We start from the raw sequence: 22,334 nt of genomic DNA, 5'->3' as shown, positions 1-22,334 counted from the left end.
TGGTGCGGGGAATGGCAGCGCTGACCGCTCAAATCACCACCACCCCCTTCCCCGAAAGCCAGGCACCCCTCTCACCGTCCCACTGCCGGAGGCCTCCGCTTGAACTGACCGCCTCCTTCCTCTGAGTCCACCAGTTCCCGGGGCTCCTCACCAACACCTCTAGCCACTCCGGTGCTGGGGCTCCGTTGGTCCTCTGCTCACACTCTAGTCCGCCTCAGACAGTTCCCTGATCTCTTTTGCTCTAAATTTTTGCTCTTTACTTAGGTACCAGCTCGATTGGCGCTCTGCACGGTTGCGCTGTCGCTATCATGGGAACATAGACTGAGTCTGCTACAGATGGCCAGAGGTCATCAAGAAAGTGCAGGAGGGGAAGCGTTTAAGATCCGTGAATAAAAAAAGTCAGAAACCCCTTGCATCCATCCCCATGCCAGCTCCTCACCGTTTATCACCCAATGTTGCTACTACAACTGCTGGCCGCTATCCGTTGACGTACTCCTCTCAATGGGGGGGGCCCAGGTTCTTGTTTACGTCCTTTGTCCCTTTTTGCTGGGCTCCTTGCCGAGCACCACTACCTGACCGGCGCCCTTTGCTGCTCTTACACCAACTCACCAGTTCACCGCCGCCGCCTCCTCACAGGTCACTGTCTCTAAGGTGCGATGCGGGAGCCGTGATTCACGCACAACAATTGCACGCCGATGTTAAGGGTGTGTAGGAGCGGGGCCGCCCAGAGCCGCAGCGCGCCACAAAACAGCACGGCTCGGTGGTCAACTCGTCGCGGCTGTACTTGGTCGCGCCGGTCGCTCACAGTCTGATGCCGATGCCGATGCCTAATGAGAGCAACGTGGGGGGGGGCGAAGGCGAAGGCAGAAGGCAGGCAGGTGGCAATGGGCAGGCGGAGGTGAGCTCCCCGGCTCCTGGCTCCGGCTCTGTACACCTCCTCCTCCTCCTCCGACTCCGATTCCGATTTCCGATTTCCGATTCCGATTTCCGCAACTGTAACTTCCCGCTGCAACGTCTAAATGGAGCCCGTAACATTTCTCGCCAAATGACGCACTTTGGGGTGGTGTAGAGCGCGCTGGTTGTAAGAAGGGACCACATTGATGTATTTCCATGAATCAGAGGGCCTGCTAAATCCAAGCCAAACAGCTGTACCGGCGGGGTAGGTAGTTTTTTCTTTAAAAAGTTTTGTTTACATTTAGCGCATGAACACTCTCAGAACTCAGGCATTTGATGTGCTAGGGTTCGAAATTCCTGCCACAGCTGAAAAGTCAACCGTTGCTCCAACCTTATAGCCATCTTCACGAGCCTCCTCTCCAGATGAGCTGCCCTGGCTCGGTCTCTCGGGTACCCCACCACATTCAACATGGGAGACACCTTCAGAGCACTTATAGGGCGCAAAACCATGCAAAATATGGTGAACGGCCCGTGAGGTTTCCAGAAACCGCACCATATTTGCTCTGCCATTATCATACACAGCAAATAAGCTCCTTCTGTGTTAATGTCACTGTATTTATGGCTTTAGTTCTATGAATGGAACCTTCACTTTTGATGGCAGTGAATTTCTGGCTTAGATCCAGTGTTTCAGGCTCTCACTTTTAATGGCAGTTCCAGTATCTGGGCCCTCACTTTTAATGGCAGTATATTTCTGGCTTATTTCAAGTGTCTGGATCCTCACTGTTAATGGCAGTGGATTTCTGGCTCAATTCCAGTGTCTGAGTCCTCACTTTTACAATGTATTTCTGGCTTGTTTCCATTGTAACTGATCCTCACTTTTAATGGCGGTCTATATTTTGCCTTTTTCCAGTTTCTGCATCCTCGACATTTCTAGAAGTGTATTTCTGGCTTATTTCCAGTGGTCCTCACTGTTAATGGCAAAAGGTTACTGGCTTGTTTCAAGGGTCTGGGTCCTCATTTGTAATGACAGTGTATTTCTGGCTTATTTCCAGGGTATGAGGCCCTCACTGTGACTGGCCAATAATTTCTGGATTATTTCCATTTCCTGGGTCCTCACCATTAATGACAGTGGATTTCAGCTTATTTCCAGTGTCTGGGTTCTTACTTTTTAATGGCAGTGGATTTCTGGCTTTTTTCCAGTGTCTGGGTTCTGACTTTTTAATGGCAGTGGACTTTTGGCTTTTAACCGGTGTCTGGGTTCTGACTTTGTAATGGCAGTGGATTTTTGGCTTATTTCCATTGTCTGGGTTCTGACTTTTTAATGGCAGTGTACATCAGGCTTATTTCCAGTGGCCCTCTCTTTTAATGGGTGTGTATTTCTGGCTGATTTCCAGGGTCTTGGTTCTGACTTTTTGATGGCAGTGTATATCTGGCTTATTTCCAGTATCCAGGCCCTCAATTTGAAAGAAAATGTATTCTAACCAGAAGTTGGTTCCTTGTGGGGGGACTATTGAGTGAGATATTACATCACTGATGACATATGTGTCTTTATGAAAAATAAATATTTGTAATATATGTATAGCTAAAGATTAATGGAAGAAGACATGGGTAAATAAGTGTCTAAATACAGTGATGTAATATCTGACGTCATCAGCAGAGGATTGCGGTCGCGTGAGTTATAGTTGCCTGCACTAACTATAACGGGGGAATTTCATTGGTTTTTTACGAGTGAAATGTCCAGCTAACTATAACATGTGTGAAACCTATGGTTTTTTAAGTGAATTTGCAAGGTTTTTTAAATGCTAATTCGTAACTATAACGTGTGTGAAACCTATGGTTTTTTCAGTGAATATATATATATATATTCAGGGTATTCACTGTATGCCTGTTTTTAAAGTGAGCGCACTAACTCTGTTTAATAATTCAATACACGTTTTAATTTTTTTTAAACATATTTTATTACGTTTTCACAGCAGGACTAGAGTGCTTCTTCTGGTAAAGTGCCGGCACTTTGTAGCAGGTCTGTAATAATGTAAATGGTGTAATAATGACACTTCTCAGGAGTGCAACTATGCTTCTTATAATACAGTACCAACATTTCTCTGTTTTCTTTTCATGCACAAATCTTAACACTTCTCAGCAGATCTGATGTACTGCTAATGGGGCGGTATTGACATGTTTCGTCTTCAGCAAGCCAATTATGCTTACAGTCGGAGAGTGCTAACACTTCTGCTAATGGCTGCTGTGTTTTCAATGTGCCAGTACCATCATACACCATCGGGGCTGCTAAAGGCAAGTATCACATCAGGGTTGCTATAGTGTGGATAGGCCAATACCAGAAGATCCTAGCAGGGCTGATATACTACTAATTTGAGAATATCAACAAGCAAAAGGAGGGCTGGTGGTCTTTTAAAGGGGTGGTGACATCAGCAGAACAACCATACTGCTAACTGGAGCCCACCAGCCCTTCTCACCAGGACTGCTGTGCCTTAAGGTGACAATTTAACACATCTCAGTAGGATTTCTTTGTCTTAAAGGGGCCGTTACACATTTCTGAAAAGGAATCAGATGTTGACAGACACAGGTCACTCTCGGTTCCTTTAATACAAAAAGCACAGAAGCGATATTGCCACACATATCAATGGATTTGTTGTAAAAAAGGCAGACTTTGGGGTCTGCCTAATAGACTTATCACTGGCTTTACATTTTGCCTTTTTAGGTCGAGCCTGGTCAGCGCATGCTCTGCTCTGCGAGGCATGCTGCATTCGAAAATGGACTTGAAGCTCCACCCGCTCTCGTTACTAGACTTGTTAGTCCCTCCGTAGTACCGCCTTGTCTTCATTTGCCCCCTCTCATGATGGCTGGCCCTTTTTACTTCTGTTGTTACACAGTATGTCTTATTTAGTCTGTACGCACAATTTTCTTTCATGTTTCGCCTTCTGAAGGCACAACATGCTTTCCTGCAACATTCAGCGCACCATGCAAGCTTTCACTTTTCCAAGCAGCCCGGGACAATGGCGGCCGCTTCTTGGAAATGAATAGGCCTCGCATTTCCAAGAGTTTGAGCTATTGGCATTGTAAATGACAATGCCTTTTATTTATGTTAATTATCAAAACAGAAATAAAAGGCATTGTCACTTACAATACCAATAGCTTAAACTCCTGTAAATTCGAGACCTATTGCATTGCAAATGCTTGTTCTTCCTAGGTGTGCTTAAGTGTCCATTTTATTGAAGCAAATAGAAAATCACACAGGATTAAAGTATTCAGAACACACCCTATCCGCTTTAAGTCATAGCCTATGGCCAGTAGAGCCATACCTACTAAACCAAATTAGTGTTTCCTGTCCAATCAAATGGGGTTTTTTGTTGAAAGTGGTTCCTTCACCACTGAAATAGTGATAAAAATGTGAGGGTAAAATCACTGCACAAGTCCCTTTTCAGTGGGGGTCGCATTTAGGGCTCATTCCTTGGCATGACCTTGAAACAATTTCAAATACATTTTGGTTAGAGAGCGTATAGTTTGCATTGGATTATTATGATGACATCTGGGCAATGCCAGTGCACCTGAGTTTTTTATTACTGCACTCTACACGCTGCATGCTCTATGAGGCACATGGGCTTGATATTGTGTTTTAGCAGATAGGGCCCATTTGAAGTAACTTCAGAGCAGAGGGTCCAGGGTCCGTTTAGGGGGTTACTTGACCTGTGGGACCTTTCTTCAGTGTGCATTCCCTGCAAGATCTTCAGAGTAAATATATATACTTATCTGTGCATAGTATCTAATTTTACATGTAAATAAGTATTTTAAATTTTTATGGAAAAATTACTGATAAGACAGAAATATATGAAGAATTATTTATTGCACTACTGATTTCCAAGTCTCCAGGCCACAGTATATACCCTAAGCAAGCCCTGGTCTGCTCTGCCAACTACCCTCATAGTCAAGCGCTAATAACGGGTACTTGGGGTTAGATGTTTGAATGTTGATTGGTAACCATTTACTAGAATAGGTATTTCATAAATACGAAAGGCCTTTTTGTCATCATTTTTTCTGGAGTTAATTTCAAATTGTTAGTCAGTTACTAGTCAATCTATTTCCAAATACAAGATTAAAAATTAGCATTCCTGTATTAACAATTTCCTTTAGATGATCCGGGGTGGTGTAGATGTGTCAATGTTCATTAGGCCGACAACGCTCTCTGGCTACAAGGTGGAAACAAATTGCTGGTCAAGAGATGTGAGTGATGGCTGGGTTCGGGTCCTCCTCTTGTTCCACATGCCTCAGACAGCCTTTTTGCCACCTTTTCCTTCTTTCAGGAATGCAGATCATACCATTGTTTCCTAATCTCTTCAATGATACTCTGCATCATTCCCACCAAATTAATTTTGTTCTGTATTCACTTCCAAATGTTCTTTTTTTGAAGTCTTGAACACTAAATGAGCTTTTCATTGCGACCAACGCTTTCTTCTGTGAGCACATTCGGCTCCTTCTCACTGAACTTCAGCTTCCTGCTTCTTCCTCCACTCTTCAGAGTCTCCTCAGGAATATTTTGTTGGTGCAAAGTATAAAATCACTCCGAACCCACCTTTACACTTTGCTCAGGACAGAATGTCAGCCTGCTTCTCTATTCCTGAAGCCTCCACAGAGAATATGTTAAGTCACTCACTCCTTGCAATGTAAATAAAATATACAAAAAGTGCTGCAAAAATTGAGTGATGGGTCACCCCTGGGAACTTTTACCTCATTGGTTAGGGAGAGGCTAGGAGTTTACCCCACCTAGAGGCTGGCACTCGGCATAAATCTGGCACACCCACTGCCATCCTCCGATCACAAATGGACCTGGGTAAGAACAGCAAAGGACTGGACCTGCTGTTGGTGACCTGAGAAGAGTCTTGAAGACTGGACCTGCTTTCCCTCTTGTACCCAGAACAAAGAAGTGGACTCCTAAGGTCATAAGGCTGGCCTTCTGTTTGGTCTAAGGGGACACAACAAGGCCCAAGAGGCCTTCTCCTTTATTCCCAGCTTAGCAGTTCAAATTGGATCTGCCCTGGACCAGCTGCTGGCTTCTGCTGGAGTGAGTCCTGACCTCTATGTGCTGTTCCTAAGATCTTGGACTCTCGGCTGGTGTCAAAGTGTAGTCCTCTTAAAGTTTCCTGAATTCTGTGCCATAGAGAAACTTGTTGCCAACTTTTTGTTATAAGAACCGACGAAGGATCAGGACCAGCCTGCCAAGCAGAGCTGACGAAGGTGTATCAACACTGGGCCAAAGTTTCAGGTCATTCCCGCTATGTTCCTCTCCACAGCAGCAAATGTGATTCAGCCGGGCCTCACAAAAAGTGAGTCAGGCCACATGGGGCCCTCTATGGCTACAGTCTGCAGTCACGGTCAAGCACAACCAGATGATCATGGTTGGCGCTTGATTCTTTTTGGCATTATTTTGAACCGTAACCTCTAAAGATTCACAACTCTGGTTTTACTTATTATAGTGTCATTCTATTATTTAAAATGTACTTCTAATATTATAAATTGGTTAGGGCATTTTCTTGTGTTGTGTCTTGACTTACTGTTTGAATACTACATAAATACTGTACACATTGCCTCTAAGTTAATCCTTCCTGCTCTGAGCCGCAGGTTGCGAAGGGTTTGAACTCATGGTAATTTAGTCACATTGAATGTTCACACTGACAAGGATTGCGGTTATTATTATTTGAGGTGTACTCTCATCATCTCTACTAATAGCCACATTTCTTACAGCTAAATTATTAGATTTAATATTTAAAAAATATTTGTAACAAATTAAGGGTAAGAGCTAGTGTTGACATCTGAGTTAGCTTAATTTTACATTTTTATAATGATGTAATTTAATTTAAATCATATGAAATTGATTGAGAGATTGGGTTAGGGTTAATAATTTAATTTATTTTGAATAAAGTATAGTTACTTATTGAATTCATTTTAATATAATTTAATTTAAAAGAGAGATCAGCCAATGAGGTTTGTCATAGATTAATAAGGTTGACCATAGTGTTAGGCTAATATTACTGTATGTTTGAGGTAAGAAAAATTAAAGTCAAATTATAGAATGGCTGAGGGTTAATTATGGGGTCAGGCTAAAAACATTATTTAATTTAGTTTAACTGATTTGTTTAATTTTAGTCACTTACAATATATGGTATTATTCTGCATTGATGAGATACAAATTAATTGTGTATTAAATTAATCAATACTTGATTTAAAAGTATTTAATTTAATTTCAATTATTTAAGGGTTAGGAATAGGGTTTAAATATCATAGACAATAATTTGATTATAGTAGCCTTTGGGCAAGGGTTAACATTACTAATTAAATGAAATAAATTAATTGCATTAAGGTTGATGTAGTTGTAAGATTGTGATAGTGGTGTTGTTGTAGTAGTAAAATATAGTAAAATGCACTTCAATTATGTTTTTGTAGCTAATGGCAGTTATTCCTCTGCCTTGAAGTCAAAAGTTACTCTCTTAAGTACCACCTCAAGCTCCTATTTTCGTACCTTAACACATGCAAAACAAATTCCTGGTCTAAAATGCTGTCTTACGTCATCAGAAATGTTTAATATAGTCATCTATATTGGTGTGATTCTGCCCTTGCCACAAGAAATGACCTGAAGGTAATCTTTTTCATGAACACTCAGGCAGCAATGCATTTTTGTCAGTCAAATATTTTGCAGATGGAGTGCAACAGCCACAAATTCCCCTAAATTTCTAATAAAAAAAGGTGCAATATGTTTGTACATCTCTCCTTTTTCAAACAAGCTAGCATGAAATGGTCACAATAGGCGGTGGTGTGGTCAATGTTCAATTGAGACGGTGTTTACAGATGGTTGGCACCAGCACAGCTTACCTTTAATCAAAAGAATTTAGCCTAGAGCAAGTAAGAGAAGCACAAAAGGGATATTAAAGGATGAAGAGAAAAACAAGATCAAAGTGCCAATGGGCGAAAGGAGGGTTGAGAAAGATGCATTGGGCTTCAATTGCGGCACTGATGATAATTATGCCCCTTACTACAGCATGGGAACAGTCCACCTTACATATAGTCAGTGCCATGCACCTTCATTAAACATTCTGGTAGGAGGGGTCCATTTCTTGATTTGTAGAAACCTAAGTGTCAGGGTCAAGTTTATTTCAAATCTTTCCACTGCAGATTGCACAATCCACCGCTTCTACCATTGCAGCCAAATGCCAGTTCCAGCATTACTTGCTGACATTCACACTTAAATATGTGTGACATTTTGGAGAACTCCAGGTTACTACAAATTGTAGGGATTGCCTAAAAGTGCTCATTTTTATTACTCAAGAAAATGTATTATGTAGTTTAATGCTCCACTGATATGCTCTGCTAAATAATAAACACACAGTGCATCACTTGGTGGACACTCATCTCATAAATGCATGCCAGTGTTTAGAAATTATTGCTTGTCCTAAGCACCGGCAAACTCCGGCAAAAATTAAGTGCTGGTTTTCTGTCATAGTGTCATGTATTTAGGATTGTTACTAAAAAGCAGATTGAAAAAGGACAGTTGTAATATAGTTTAGCATACAACTTTGTGTACTCCAAAATATCTTTGTCAATATTCATCTAACAGCACAATCTTGAGCAATGCCAATGGCATAGCATTGCCATTGTTAAAGCTATTTTTTTAAGACCTATGTTATGATGTAAGTGCATTTGCATGTATTCTGTCTTGGATGTTCCTTTGTAGATTGTGAGGCGAAAGGAATTCCAAGAGTGTCAATTGCAGCTGACATCTTGGAGAGGACTGACACCAGATTGTGTTTTCAATAAAGCCTATTTAAGCATTACTTTGTCTGCTGTACCGGTGTATCTTTTCACCGTAAAATTTTGGCGATGACTTGGAGTTATGGCAAGTGGAGGAAGACACAATCCGGGTAATCCTGCTGCTGTTTGGGCTGCTACGGTAAGGATCTAGAGAAGAGTAGCATTTGAGCAACTACTTCCGTGGTGACGGGTTTGCGCTAATTATCGCCACCGACCGTCTCTATTGGGAAAACGAGTATGGACGACCCTCAACATGTACTTTGCGAAAGGTTATGGTACTGTGTCTATTCAAAGCACTCACCAATGAGGCAGCTGCTGGAGTGCTTTTGCATGGACAGAAGACCTTGTCAGCGGGAGCACTGGAGATTCCAAGATGCATGAAGTGAGGAGAGGAGCGAGTCACTGAAGAAGTGTGGAGCGCATCACAGAAGAAGTGAATCCTGGTACACACTGCAGGCGTGTCACTGAAATGCAATGCAGCTCACATTGCGTGATGGCATTTTGGGACGGAAGGAAATTTATTTGGTGAAATCGTGTAAACGCAGACACTTTGACGTACGTGTCACATTAGGAGGGAGCTGATAAGGCCACATTTAAAGCTTGGAGCAATGTACAGGCACTATTTAGGATTATTTGCATGCCTTTTCAACAGCGCACGAAGGGAGTTGCATCAATGGAGGAAGCTGTTGTCGACCACGGACAAGATTTGGAGAGTCGTGCCGGGACTATTAATGGTGATCTGCACACCTGAGGTACTTTAAGAGCTCTAATTTAAAATATTGTGCAGCAAAGAAAGCGGTGATCTGAATACCCTGAAACTTTATTGGGAGTACATTTGTACTTATTTTAAATAGTTGTATGTTTGGGAGATTGATTACTGCATTGTGGGATTCATTATTTCTGGGCCGTTTTTTGTTTGAAGGAATTTCTTGCTCAAATTCTGTTTTAGCACTTTCGTTTGAGCATAAAGGGGGGATGGCTGCTCAGAGTAACTTTATAACACTGCATTATTTTTTTATCTCAACCATTGCCTCCGGGAATACTTTGAGAGGATTGGGTGGAAAGGTTGGTGAATTATATCACAGCGTTGGAAGGCCAGGCTTTCTTACCAGCAAGGAAGAAGGCATTATTATTGAGTGCATTAGGTAATGAGGGTCAAACAGTTTTTAAGTATTTACCTGTAGCCTTGGTTACCAATGGTCAGCCTAATGCTGATGTGTATAAGGAGGCAATTAAATAGCTTGAAACTAGGTTAAAAAAAGAACTGAATTTAGTCATGGTACGGTATAAGTGTTACACACAGCCTCAGGCAGAACATGAATCAATTGATGGATTTGCAGCGAGGCTCAGAGAGCTTTCTATCAAGTGTTGCTTTGGTGTTATTGCAGATGAGTTGATTGGTGATCAACTCATTGCTCATTGTATAGACAAGAAAATTCAGGAGAGGCTATGGGCAGCAAAAGATTCACCCTTTGAGAAAGCAATAGAAATGGCAAAAGTTATTGAGGAATCTCAAAGATGCATGAAGGAGCTAAATGAAGTAGGGGGTGATATTTCAATTGTAAAAGATGAAAATCAAAATGGTGAAGAGAATGTGTGTGCGTGTTAAAAAAAGAAGGGAGGGGGTAGCAGTCCCCACTGTTAAAGACAAAGTGAAAGAGTGCACTCGATGTGGCAGTACATATATCTCCGACTCAAAACAATGTCTTGTTGTCAATAAAGAATATAGGTGATGTGGACGCAGAGCTCATTATGTGCACATGTGTAAAGAAACCAACACATGGGGCAAGGAAAATAAAGCAAGAGTGGGAGTTGTAGAGGAAGCAAGTGATCTCAATTATGGTGACATTATTCTAGTTGTACATGATAACATAGAGAGAGAGAATGTATGCATTTGTTCGGGTGATAAGAAGAGAATGTCAAGACCTGTAGCTAAGCATAGAGTGTATGAAAGGGAGGTAGAACTTATGGTTGATTTGGGATCAATGTATACTGTCATTCTAAAGAAGTTGTGTAGGGCACAGTAGGGTGATGTGAAATTTTTTCCTAGAGACATCAATCCTGGAGGGTATCAGGGGGAACCCATTGATATCATGGTGGCATACATGGAGGTAAACATTCAGTATGGAATGCGATGCATGAAAGGCAAAGTGTATGTTTCAGTGGAGGGTCCTCCGATTTTATGGTGGATGCATCAGTTTGATGCCAATATAATAATCAATCCTAGAGCGACTAACCAGATATTGGTTGTTGAGGAGGTACATTTGAGTGATGTGCTAGATGGTGCAGACAAGATGTTTGGAAAATCACTTGGATGTTTAAAGGAGTATGTGGAGAGAATCATTTTGAAGGAGGACACTGAACATGTGCAGCATAAACATAGGAGGGTACCACTTTCTGTGAGGGATGAGGTCAACGAATTGTTGTGTGACATGCTTAAAGAAGGCTTTATATAACCAGTAGAGGTTTTGCAGTGGATATCTCTAGTGGTTATTGACCAGAAATCTGATAGCCGCTTGGTTTTCTGTGTGGATCTTAGATCCCTTAACCAGGGAATTGTAACAGATACCTTTTCTCTCTCAAATATCAACAAACTCTTATCTATGGTGAAGGATGGTAGGTACTTCTCAAAATTGGATTTGAGAAGTACTTACCATCAGATCAGATTACATGATGATTCTAAAACCTTGACAGCTTTTCTACAATGGAGGGTACATTCTAATTTACTTACATGCTGTGAGGGTGTTCCAACAAATGTAGACAAAAATCTTTGGGGGGTGTAGTGCTAGAGTCACTCTTGTGATCTGACACCCTGTGATGACCTTTGACTACCATTATTTTAATTGACTTTAGTGTGTTATTTTATCCTAGCCTGAAAGTACAACGTCCTGCATATGCCTGTTTCTCTCAAAAGTGTATTTCTTGGAATCTTGCAGTCTTTCAGTGGAAGCTGTCACGGAGTAGGACAGCCTTGCCAAGAACAGAACGTGTGGGATGTGCATTTGAAAGCATGAGAGAGAGAGAGAGGTGTGCAATGTACTTTTTGGTCTCGAAGTGCAGTGTAGAGAGCAGTGATGCACAGATGTGCTCGGTGTTGTACTTTGAGAGAAGAAGTATGTGATGCTATAGGACATTGAGAGATTAAGTATGTGAATCTATAAGCAGTTGTGCACAATTGTGCATTGTGTTGTACATTGGTAGAATTATGAAGTTCTTACTATTGGCTTTGACATGGCCTCATGTCATCCTGAATTCTGACTTTGCCTTGCTTGAGCTTTATCTGCGTGCACAGCAGCGCTTGCAAGTTGTTTGGGTTATTCACGTTCAAGGATTGTTTTTGTGAGAGATTGTTAAATGTACCCGGAAGGCTTTGTGAGCTTCGTCAAGATCAAGGCTGGAGCATGCAAGATTGGAGAAGGGGATGTGAGAACTCCTTCCTGCCAGGGAATGCTTGCTTGGAATCTGGCCAGTTCTGGCAAGATTCCTCTAGCGTGGGAGGAGGTCTCCCTCGAACCTTTTAGTGTGTTTTGAGATTATAAAGCTGAGGGTTGTTGACTTAGAAACCGGAAGTTTGGAATCCGAAAGGGGACGGACGCGTCTACTTCGGAGCGTGGAATCCTGGTTGCTGAGCTCTTGACCACGGCTGTTTAATTCCCCCAGTCAGGAGTGAGCTAAGATGCAGTGTTTGCACCAGGTGAAGTATTGAGTTTTGACTAGTGCCATTGTGATGCGTGGTTCCAGTGGCTGTGGTCATTTGAGGTGCTGAGTTTCGGTTATTGCCATTGTGATGTTTGGCCAGTGGCTATGATCATTTGAGGTGCTTTCTTTGTGGTGTGTGAGTGAGTTGAGGTGCACATCCAAAGTAATCATTTGATTTATATATATCTTTCTGATCTCTTGCAGGACGTCTAGTGTATTTGCTTGAGTCTTATCCCATATTATTTGCTGCTTGTTTATTCATGTTATTACTTAACTGCTACACTTACCAAGTGTGTTATTATCGCTTGCATATAAACATATATATATATATATATAAATATATATATATATATATATATATATCTTTATATATATTTCAATGTTCTGCATTTGGCATCTGGGAAAGCCTTTCTGTTAGAGAGCATTGTGTAAAATAAACCCCCAAGCCTTATTCTAAAAGAGAGAGTCCTTGCATTTTGTAAAATAAAACCCTTTTCTGAAGGTGTTGTTTGTATTGTGTTAAGTCTCCTGCTTCGCCAAGTGTTGAGCCCCCATGTGGGAGCTATATTATCTGAAAGGTGAAAGCAAGACAGGGTGTGAAAAATGTAATGTATTTTCAGGATGACATTTTGGTTATGAGTGAAATGGAGGAGCAACATAACATCACCTTGAAGATTGTGCTGAAGAAGTTGGGGGATTTTGGATTGACCCTAAATAGAGAAAAGTGCACATTCTTGACTGAACAAATAGAGTATCTAGGGTATACCATATCCAATGGTGGGGTCAAATCCAAGTGATCCCTATTGGACATAATAGGAAGGCACCTGATCCTACTGAGGCAGATCAATTAAGATCATTTTAGGACTCATAGAGTACTATGACAAATTTGTGGACTGTTTTGCAGATAAGACAAAGACTTTGAGGAAATTCCTACATAAAGGGGAGATGTTTGTGTGGGGAGAGGAACAGCATGTGTGTTTTGACAGCATCGAAATTTGCAATGCGGGAATCTTGGCCTTGTATAACAAGTTAAAAACAGTGCTCAGGGTAAATTCAAGTGCAACATGATTGGGGGTAGTGCTGTACCAGGTACATGGGAGGAAACATAAGACTGTTGAATTTGTGTCAAACACCCTCATGCAGGCAGAAAGGAAATACTCAGTCATAGAATGGGAGGCATTGGCTGCTGCTTGGGGTGCTGAGTATTTTCTGGGTGTATTTATGGGGTTTGTCTTTTAATCATGCGTATTGATCACAAACCTTTGATTAAGATCTTGTCACCTGGAGGAGCAGTTAAAGGGACAACCAAGTTGGCCAGGCTACCAGCAAGGCTCTAACAATATTCTTATACAATGGAATGTGTGCAGGGAAGGAGGAATGTACAGACAGATTGTCTATCTAGATTACCACACGCCTGGGAAACTGTGGCACTGAAGAGTATTGAGTCAGAGGGGGTGGTAGCATCTGTGCAAGATGCAGTATATAGTGGCTTGGGAGCTTTCACATGGGGCAGTGGGACGAGGAAATCAAATTGAATGGAGTTCTCAAGGAGGTTTGTAATTTGATTGAGAGGGGTGTAGCAAGAGAGAGTACTCTGTCATAGTCAGTGAGATTGTGCTTTAAAGTCTTGGATGAGTTGTCGGTGTGTGGTCGAAATGTTATTATGAGGGGAGATCGTTTTGTTCCTCCCATAGCTTTGAGGCATAGGTTGTTTGACTTGGTGCATGAGGGCCATTTGGGACAAGGTTTCACTAGCAAGAGACTTAAGGGTGAATTTAGGTGGCCCAGTCTGGGTGATCAAAAGTTGGGTAGAGTGTTGTTGCACATTGAAGATCCTGGTAGGCCTTGGCATACTGTCTGTTTAGATTTCATTGGTCCCATGGTGGAATTGTCTGGGGAGCTGAGGTCTGCAGTGATTATTGTTGATGTATATTCCAAGTGGATTATTGTAAACCTTTTGAGAGATGCCACCACAAAAAAACATTATTACAGTGTCGGAAGAGTCGTTTGAGGAAGAAGGTGTTCGTATGGTGTTGATGACAGACAGTTAACCTCACACAAAATTAATTTTCTGAAACAATGTGGGATAAGTCATTTGCGCACCACATTATATAATCCCCACGGAAATGGTTAACAAAAAGAGCAGTAGAATATTGAAGGGTACCATACAGCTGTCCATCATGAACCAGTGTGATGTAAGAAAAATGAGAACCAGTATGGTGTGGACGTATCTCACAACCGCTCATAGTGTTACACAGAAAATTCCTTTTCAAGAGACACGATGGCGTTTGCCAGGTACAAATTAGTTCTAGCCTGGTTGAAGGAATGGGTCAAGAATTTAGGTCAAGGAGTGGTAAGATCCATGGGAGAAGAGAAAATCAGATTTAGTGTAGGTGATTGGGTCAAAATAAAGTCTTGAGTATTGCAAGGGGCTTTCCAAGTTCAAAGGCACTTTTATCATTGCCAGAAGGGGAAGAGTTTTTGTGATTTTGAAAAATAGTGAGATGTGGAATTTTAGGAAGAGAGGCGTGAATGTGTAAAGAAAGGGGATGAGGGATGTTCAGGAATTATGTTTATAAGGGATGAGGAAATAAATGGCACTGGTTGTGGTCCAGGTATTGACCCCATTGATGATGGGGTTGGTGCTTCAAGACCAATGTCTGGATCAAGAGTTTGGAGATCATCTACTTATCTTGAGGACTATGTCAGACCTTAGTTTTGATGCTCATCTCCACCTTCTTTTCATATTGTGATGTATTTGCTGTTCTTTTGTTTGTTTTCTCTTCTGTATTTAGTTTCTTTTTATTCATGGGGAAGGGAAGGAGATGTGTTATGATGTAAGTGCATTTGCGTGTGTTGTATTTTGGATGTTCCATTGTAGATTGTGAGGAATAGGGAATTCCAAGAGTGTCAGTTGCTCCTGGCATCTTGGAGAAGACTGACAATAGCTTGTGTTTCCAACAAAGTCTGTTTAAGGATTACTCTGTCTGGTGTAACAGTGTCTCTTTCCACCACAACAACCAACCTGTTTTTTACCTCCTCTCTCTTAAGCACAGGAACCACACCCTTATCTCTCTTCACTACTCTTTTTTACCCAACTGTCACTTTCATGGTCTATTTTTGCTTATCCTGTGTGGAGTCATTTTTCTAGGGTGCCAATAATCCTCATAATTTATCAGAGTGCTTTGTCCTGTGGTTGGGTGTGGCTGCTGCTCCGAGGTTCATTTTACTGTGTGGTGGGATTTTAAGATGCTCTTACATGACAGCTATTTTACAGTTTGTTGCCAAACTTTGTATTTGAAAAATAATGAAGTTTCTCTTTGCCTCTATCAAATTTGATCTTTCTGCCCCTCCCCCACCCCAAAAATATCATTCATACATTGTGTGATTAGGACTGACAAATAATCAAGACGTGTGGTCATACTGCAATATCAATGATTTCCATTCCAACTAATTGCCAGCTACTGTGTAGGGCAGAAGCCACACTACTCAACATAAGGTAAGAACTCATCTCCTTGAACCAGAGAGAGGCCTGCATCCTGGTACGTATGGATCTCTCTGCAGTCCCCTACACAATTGACAGCCTTGTAAATTGTGTGTTGTGTTGTATCACCATCTTCCTAGCGCCGGGACGCCTCTTGGCTGCGGCATCTGTGCGCTTTATAAAACCATATAACATAACATAACATCGATTTCCCTTTGTCTCGTAGGGCATGATGGCAACAACAGGAAGAAAAGTAACAAAGATCTCTATGGCTGTTTTCTTTATGCAGTCCCACTACTTGCCTATAAAGCAGCTTTCAGCAACAAGTAAGAGGTTCTTGAGGGACCAAAGATGAAAAACCAGTCAATCCTATGATATAAATAAATGTGTTCAAAGTGTGAATTTTATCACTTTTGATGCTCCAAGCACAGAGGTTAATTTTTAAAAGAATAAATGCCGGTGCCCAGATTTTTGCTAAAAAGCTTGCCACCTGTGCTTTTGAGGGCTGGGCTTCCAAATACAAGGTTTCGTAATATGAATTCTACCTCACGCCACTGTTGTATCCAAAATTTCACCTCAAGGGCCACACTTACCGGTGGCCCGCAATGTAAGTCAAATAATGAGCAGTTGGCAACGTAGAAGGTTCAAGCGTTTATTGGCCAGACAGAAAACTCTACATAGAGGAGCCTCATCGATCCTCACCCAGGAGGTGCGCCGAGGAAGACTGCTGGCTCCTTGACAAACTCATACTTTTATACATTACAGCGCAACATACAAAGTCTTACAAGTGGAAAAGTACCACCCGTCCAGGCGCTCCTAATGAGCTCATCCTATATCTAGTTTCAGCGATACAAAAAAAGGTTACTATCTTTAAGAATAGAAGGTCGGCCGGGTGACTCCCTTCTCGTCCCAGTTTCAGAAGGAATTTTGCTTGGTACTCCCTTTTAGCAGATGTGACCTTGCTTCTCGGTCGTAAATACAATTCAGCCTGTCTTCTAAAACTGGTGTGTGCTAAATGAGGGAAATACGGGCTCAGAGAACCACGTGATCGTAGTTCCTACGCTAAAAGAGAGTTAAGGGCCAAGATGGCCGCGGTCCTGTTTTCGGCCCTTTTCGTCGTACTAACTTATAATGACGAAGAGGGGCCTTATTACGGGACTAGATCAAATAAGCCAATTTTAGTTACGCTATGCTAATCATATATTTTAATTTGGATCCTACAGAACGGCCCTTTTAGCATAGTGTAGCTAAAATAGATTAAAAAAAATAACTACTCCTCAAAAATGCCCTCATCTATTTGCATAATAGCATGAATTTCTTTCTGAGTCATCTGGGCATTAGCTTGAGCATGGGTAGGTGGGGACTTAGGTATTGCAGAGCGAAATTGGGTGGCACAATAGGAACAACAAGCAGGACCGCACTGGATACAAATACAGCAGGTAAAAAGGAAACCCACTATACCCAATAGGACCATGAATAGTTTCCACCCCCTAGTAGTCAGGAGGTCCCAGAACCAGGTTGACAGGGACCAGGTACCGGTCTCCGTATGGATTTCTGATGCCAGTCGGTGGAGTTTCTGAATGACTAAATGAACCGAAGGGGTGGAGTCAGGTATATATACACAACAGGAGCTCCCGATCACCCGGCATGCTCCTCCGCGATCGGTCAATATGACATCTAGAACAAGACGATTTTGAAGGGTCACAAGCTGGGTCGCCTGAAGCTCAACAGTGATATTAGTCAATATCTCGGCAGTGGTATTGACCACTCTTTCCACCACCCTGGACAGCCTCCTAATTTCCTTACTAGTTAGGATAGGGCCCCATATAGGTAGGACCCCTTTCATAATATCTACGAAGTGTTGGGCCGGGGTATCTGTTTGATCAGTGACATCATTATCAGTGGACGTGGATAACAGACTTCTTTTGTTCAGTGAATGGGACTTGTCATAATCTGAAGGGGCAATATAAACAGGAGGATAGAGGAAGGACAGATAACACCTGCCTGACCATCCCCTGGGAAGCCAGGTATAAGCATTTTCCCCACATACGAAATATATGTTCGGGGGAGTCAATATTGGCGGACTACTAAAAGTCCGTAATCGATAAGTGTAATTGCATCTGCTAAATCCCACGAACAAATGGCCGGCACCCTGGATACAAAAGGAGGATGACGTATTTAATACTGGGACGGGTATAATCTTGTCTTCTGAGACATTGCGTTCCTGAAAATATCTGAAGTATTCGGTAAAATTGAAGGATACAAAATCTAATATCTCATCCCTTAGCCAAGTATCATTCTCATGGTCCATGTACACATTCATGCAGGCTGTTGGGTCTAAAGTGCCGTCAGTACCCTCTGCATTTGGTGTGAACCCCTGATGCCTCTCTATGTAGGCCAAGATTAAGTTATAATCTTTTTCTGAGAATCGATGTGCGTCTACAGTATAATGCTCGTATATCATAGACAACAATCTAAACCAAGCTTCACAGCTCCCTAAATGTGACAACGGCATTGAAATAAACAAATCATGTTTATGCATTACTGAAGGGAGGAGGCCACATACCCAGCAATCGGTAACAGTCGTGGAACTGTGGGTTTGATGTAACATTTCTATGAAGGCATTATGTACATAAGTCTGGCGATGCCTCTCTTTGTGAGGGGCCAAAGTCTGAAAATGGTGTTCCTTAGGAGTGGGGGTAGATAACACCAGGGTATGGACTGGGTGGCGGAATTCTAGATAAATGAACAATCCTAAACACAATAGAAATGACACAGCTATTATAGAAATAAACACAATTTTAGCACGCAAACTCCATGCTGAAAACATTGGTAAATATGGGTATCTAGGGCAAGGGATTATGGGACGTTCTTCTTCAAGGGCAAAACGAGCAATGGGATACATTCTCACTAAAAGTCCAGTTCTAAGCTCGGGAAACACAAAAAAAAAAGTTTACAAGCAGTCCAATCTGCCGGAGGGTGTTTCTTTCCTGTGTCCGTGTTAGAGCCTCACAGGCAGACTCTTAGCATTCCAAACAGTAAAAACATAAAATATAAAAATCAAGGGTGCAAAAACTTCTCGCGTGGGAGCTGCACTTGACGCAACTCTGGTCGAAGAGGAAGGTCACCTGGGCCCCTTTACTATCAGTGTCTCTACCTTCTTTCTGAACAGGGCTATCACTTAAAGTTCCACGCCCTCCACGAGTTCAGTCCAGTGTTCATATGATCCCTAGGTCCCTTAGCTTAGACTTCACCTTTTATTGTAGGCCGGACCGAGGGATCTCATTCCGTTTGCGGGGCCGCAGGTGGTTTCGAGTGTGACCAGGGGTTTCAGGATTCATGAACAAGATGGGCAGAGTGGGATCAGATAAGGAACAAGGTGTGTGGCCCTCCTGGTCACGCGTTTGGTCCCCAGGCAGGGCCTTATCTGCCACAGCTGACCCCGAACTTATGGCCCCCTCTCCCTGCCCTTCCGCTTCTCCGTGGGCTTTGGGGGAGGGTGACTCTTCGGTGTCGTGCTCACCTTTGTGTCGTACGTTTTCCTCCTGGTCCTGACAATCCTCGGGCAAGGGAAGCGGGACACGCTTCAAATGGGAAACATGAATCCAATGCTGGCTCCCTCCGACCTTTACCGCCGTCCTTGTGGCCAGAAGCACTTGATGTGGCCGGGTCCAGCGGGGTTCCAAGCTCGATTTCCGCTGATAGTTCCGAATTAGGACCCACTGACCTGGTTCGATGCTGTGTCCGGGGCCCTCCGGCAGAGGCTGCAGTACTGCTGAAATCTGTTGGTGGATAGAACGGAGATCTTTAGTTAACGCATAGAGGTAGTCGGCTAATATAGGATACTCAATATCCCTGAATGACTTGGGCCGGGGCACCCCCCATACATTGGCAGGTCTCCCAAAAACCACCTCGTAAGGGGAAATCCCACTCCGAGAATGAGGGGTCGTTCTTACAGACAACAGGGCCAATGGTAGAAGATCAGGCCATTTCAAGCCGGTCGTGTCCTGTAGTTTGGCTAATTTTAACTTCAGGATCCCATTATATTTTTCAACTAGGCCTGCCGATTGAGGGTACCGCGCGGCGTGGAACTTCTGTCGTATTGACAAACCCTTACATACATGTTGAACTAAATTGGCATTAAAGTGTGTCCCATTATCACTCCAGATTACTCGTGGTAACCCATATCGGGGAAAGAATTCCTTTATTAAGGCTCTCGCAGTTGCTATAGCTGTGTTTTCTCTAGTGGGGTACGCTTCTACCCATTTACTGAAGGTACAGACTACCTCAATGGTTAGAGCGGCAGACCTCGAGGCAGAGCACTGGTCCGGGACCAGGGTTCGATTCCTGTCGCGGCAGGGTCTCGGGCTATAAATTCCGCGGACCGGATATTCTCTCCTCAGTGCCTATTCTAATCATGGGTCCCACACTGCAACTCTGGGCAATAGCTTGCTTAATCTCCACAACGGCCCCACAGCGCTGGGATGCCTGGCTTCACCCTGGGGAGGCCCAGGAGTGGACATTTCACAGGGAAAAAGCCAGGAAGGGTTCCCTAGCGGTATGAGTACAGCACCGGGAAACCCCGGTCCGGGGTAGCTGTGCGCTATATAAGTACAAGCACATTTACATTTACATTTACCACCAGAACGTATTTGAGGTTGTTAACCCATTCCAGCTGTATATAGTCCATTTGGAGTACCTCGAAAGGCAAGGTGGGTGGGGCAAAACTACCCGACAGAACAGGAGTACCACCCCCCGGGTTATGCTGAAGGCAGACCATACAATGCTGGACCAAATTCCTGGCCGTTTTTTGGATATTGGTGTTGTACCATACAGGGTCCAACATTGCACACATGCCTCGAACCCCGACGTGGGCGGGACCATGTGCCATGGCCACCACCGCATTTACAAATGCATTCGGTAGTAGCCATCTGCATTTTTCTGACAGGTCCGTCCAACACCCATTCTCGTCTAACCGCCCCACCTGCTCCTGCCAATACTGCAGTTCCTCTGGGATGACCTCCTGTTGCAATTCTTTCACACTATCTACAGTGTTTCGAAAAATGTCTGCTTCTACCATCCTTCTACACTGACTAACCACAAACATGGAGGGGGTATCGGACTGGGCAGTTTCTTTAGCAATCTTATCTACAAAAGCATTTCCCCTCCCGACATCATCAGTTACAGCCTTATGGGCGCTACATTTTACAATAGCAAGGGCTTCTGGCAAAGGTAGTGCAGCCAGCAGTCGCTCGACCAATTGTCCATTCTTTATCTTTTCACCATGGGATGTAAGAAACCCTTGTTCTGCCCACAACCTCCCAAAACTATGGGCTACACCGAAAGCGTATTGGCTATCGGTGTAGACATTCAGCCTCAATCCCTTACCCAATTCACACGCCCTCAGTAGTGCAATTAATTCAGCCGCTTGGGCTGAATGATATGGTACTTTGGCCGTCTCGACCACGGTCTGCAGGGTAGTGATTGCATAAGCCGCAACCGTAGTACCGTTGGGCAATCTAAAACATGAGCCATCAACATACAATTCCCCTTGGGGTTCAGATAAAGGGGTGTCTGTTAGATCTATCCGACCCTTTGTTTCTTCTTCAGTCCGAAATATGCAATCATGTACATCATGGCCACTTTCTCCTGAGGGGAGGGGTAGCAACGTGGCAGGATTCAGAGTGACGCATCTTTTGATCGTTATGTGAGGTGCAAACAGGGTCAATTCGTACCCCGTAAGACGCGCACTGGTTAAGTGCTGCGTCTGTGTCCTGTTTAACAATACGTCCACAGCGTGTGGTACCATCACTGTGAGATCCGTATTTAGGACTAGCCCTTCCGATTGCCTGATCGCCACCGCTACAGTGGCCGTGGCTCTTAGGCAGCTGGGAAGCGCTCTTGCGACATTGTCCAAAACCGCCGAAAAATATGCACAGGGTTTTTGCTTACCTCCAAAGTCCTGTGTTAACACTGAAAGCGAACAACCGTCCACCTCATGCACGTAGAGCACAAAAGGCTTCCGGTAGTCTGGGGTGCCAAGCACAGGAGCAGAACATAAAGCAGCCTTCAAAGAAATAAAAGCCATTTGACACTCATCAGTCCAGGGTAGGGGTTCATGCACATCTTTGGTGATTAGATACAAGAAAGGTTTAGTGATAAGGGAGTAGTTAGGGATCCATTGGCAACAGTAAGAGGTTATACCAAGCAAAGCACGGACATCACGTTGCGTGCGAGGAACAGACATGTTAGTAATGGATGCAATACGCTCCGAGGTCAATCGCCTTCCCTCCTTCGACAGGAGATGACCGAGATAGGTCACCTCCGGTCGACAATATTGGAATTTTGACAATGACACCTTGTTACCATGCTGTGCCAGATGCTGTAGTAAATCCACTGTTGCCGTCCGGCAGCCCTCCTCAGTATCAGAGGCCACCAG

Source organism: Triturus cristatus, chromosome 9 (genome assembly GCF_964204655.1).
Source record: "Triturus cristatus chromosome 9, aTriCri1.1, whole genome shotgun sequence".
Lineage (NCBI taxonomy): Eukaryota > Metazoa > Chordata > Amphibia > Caudata > Salamandridae > Triturus > Triturus cristatus.
Note: the sequence above shows the minus strand (reverse complement) of the source record.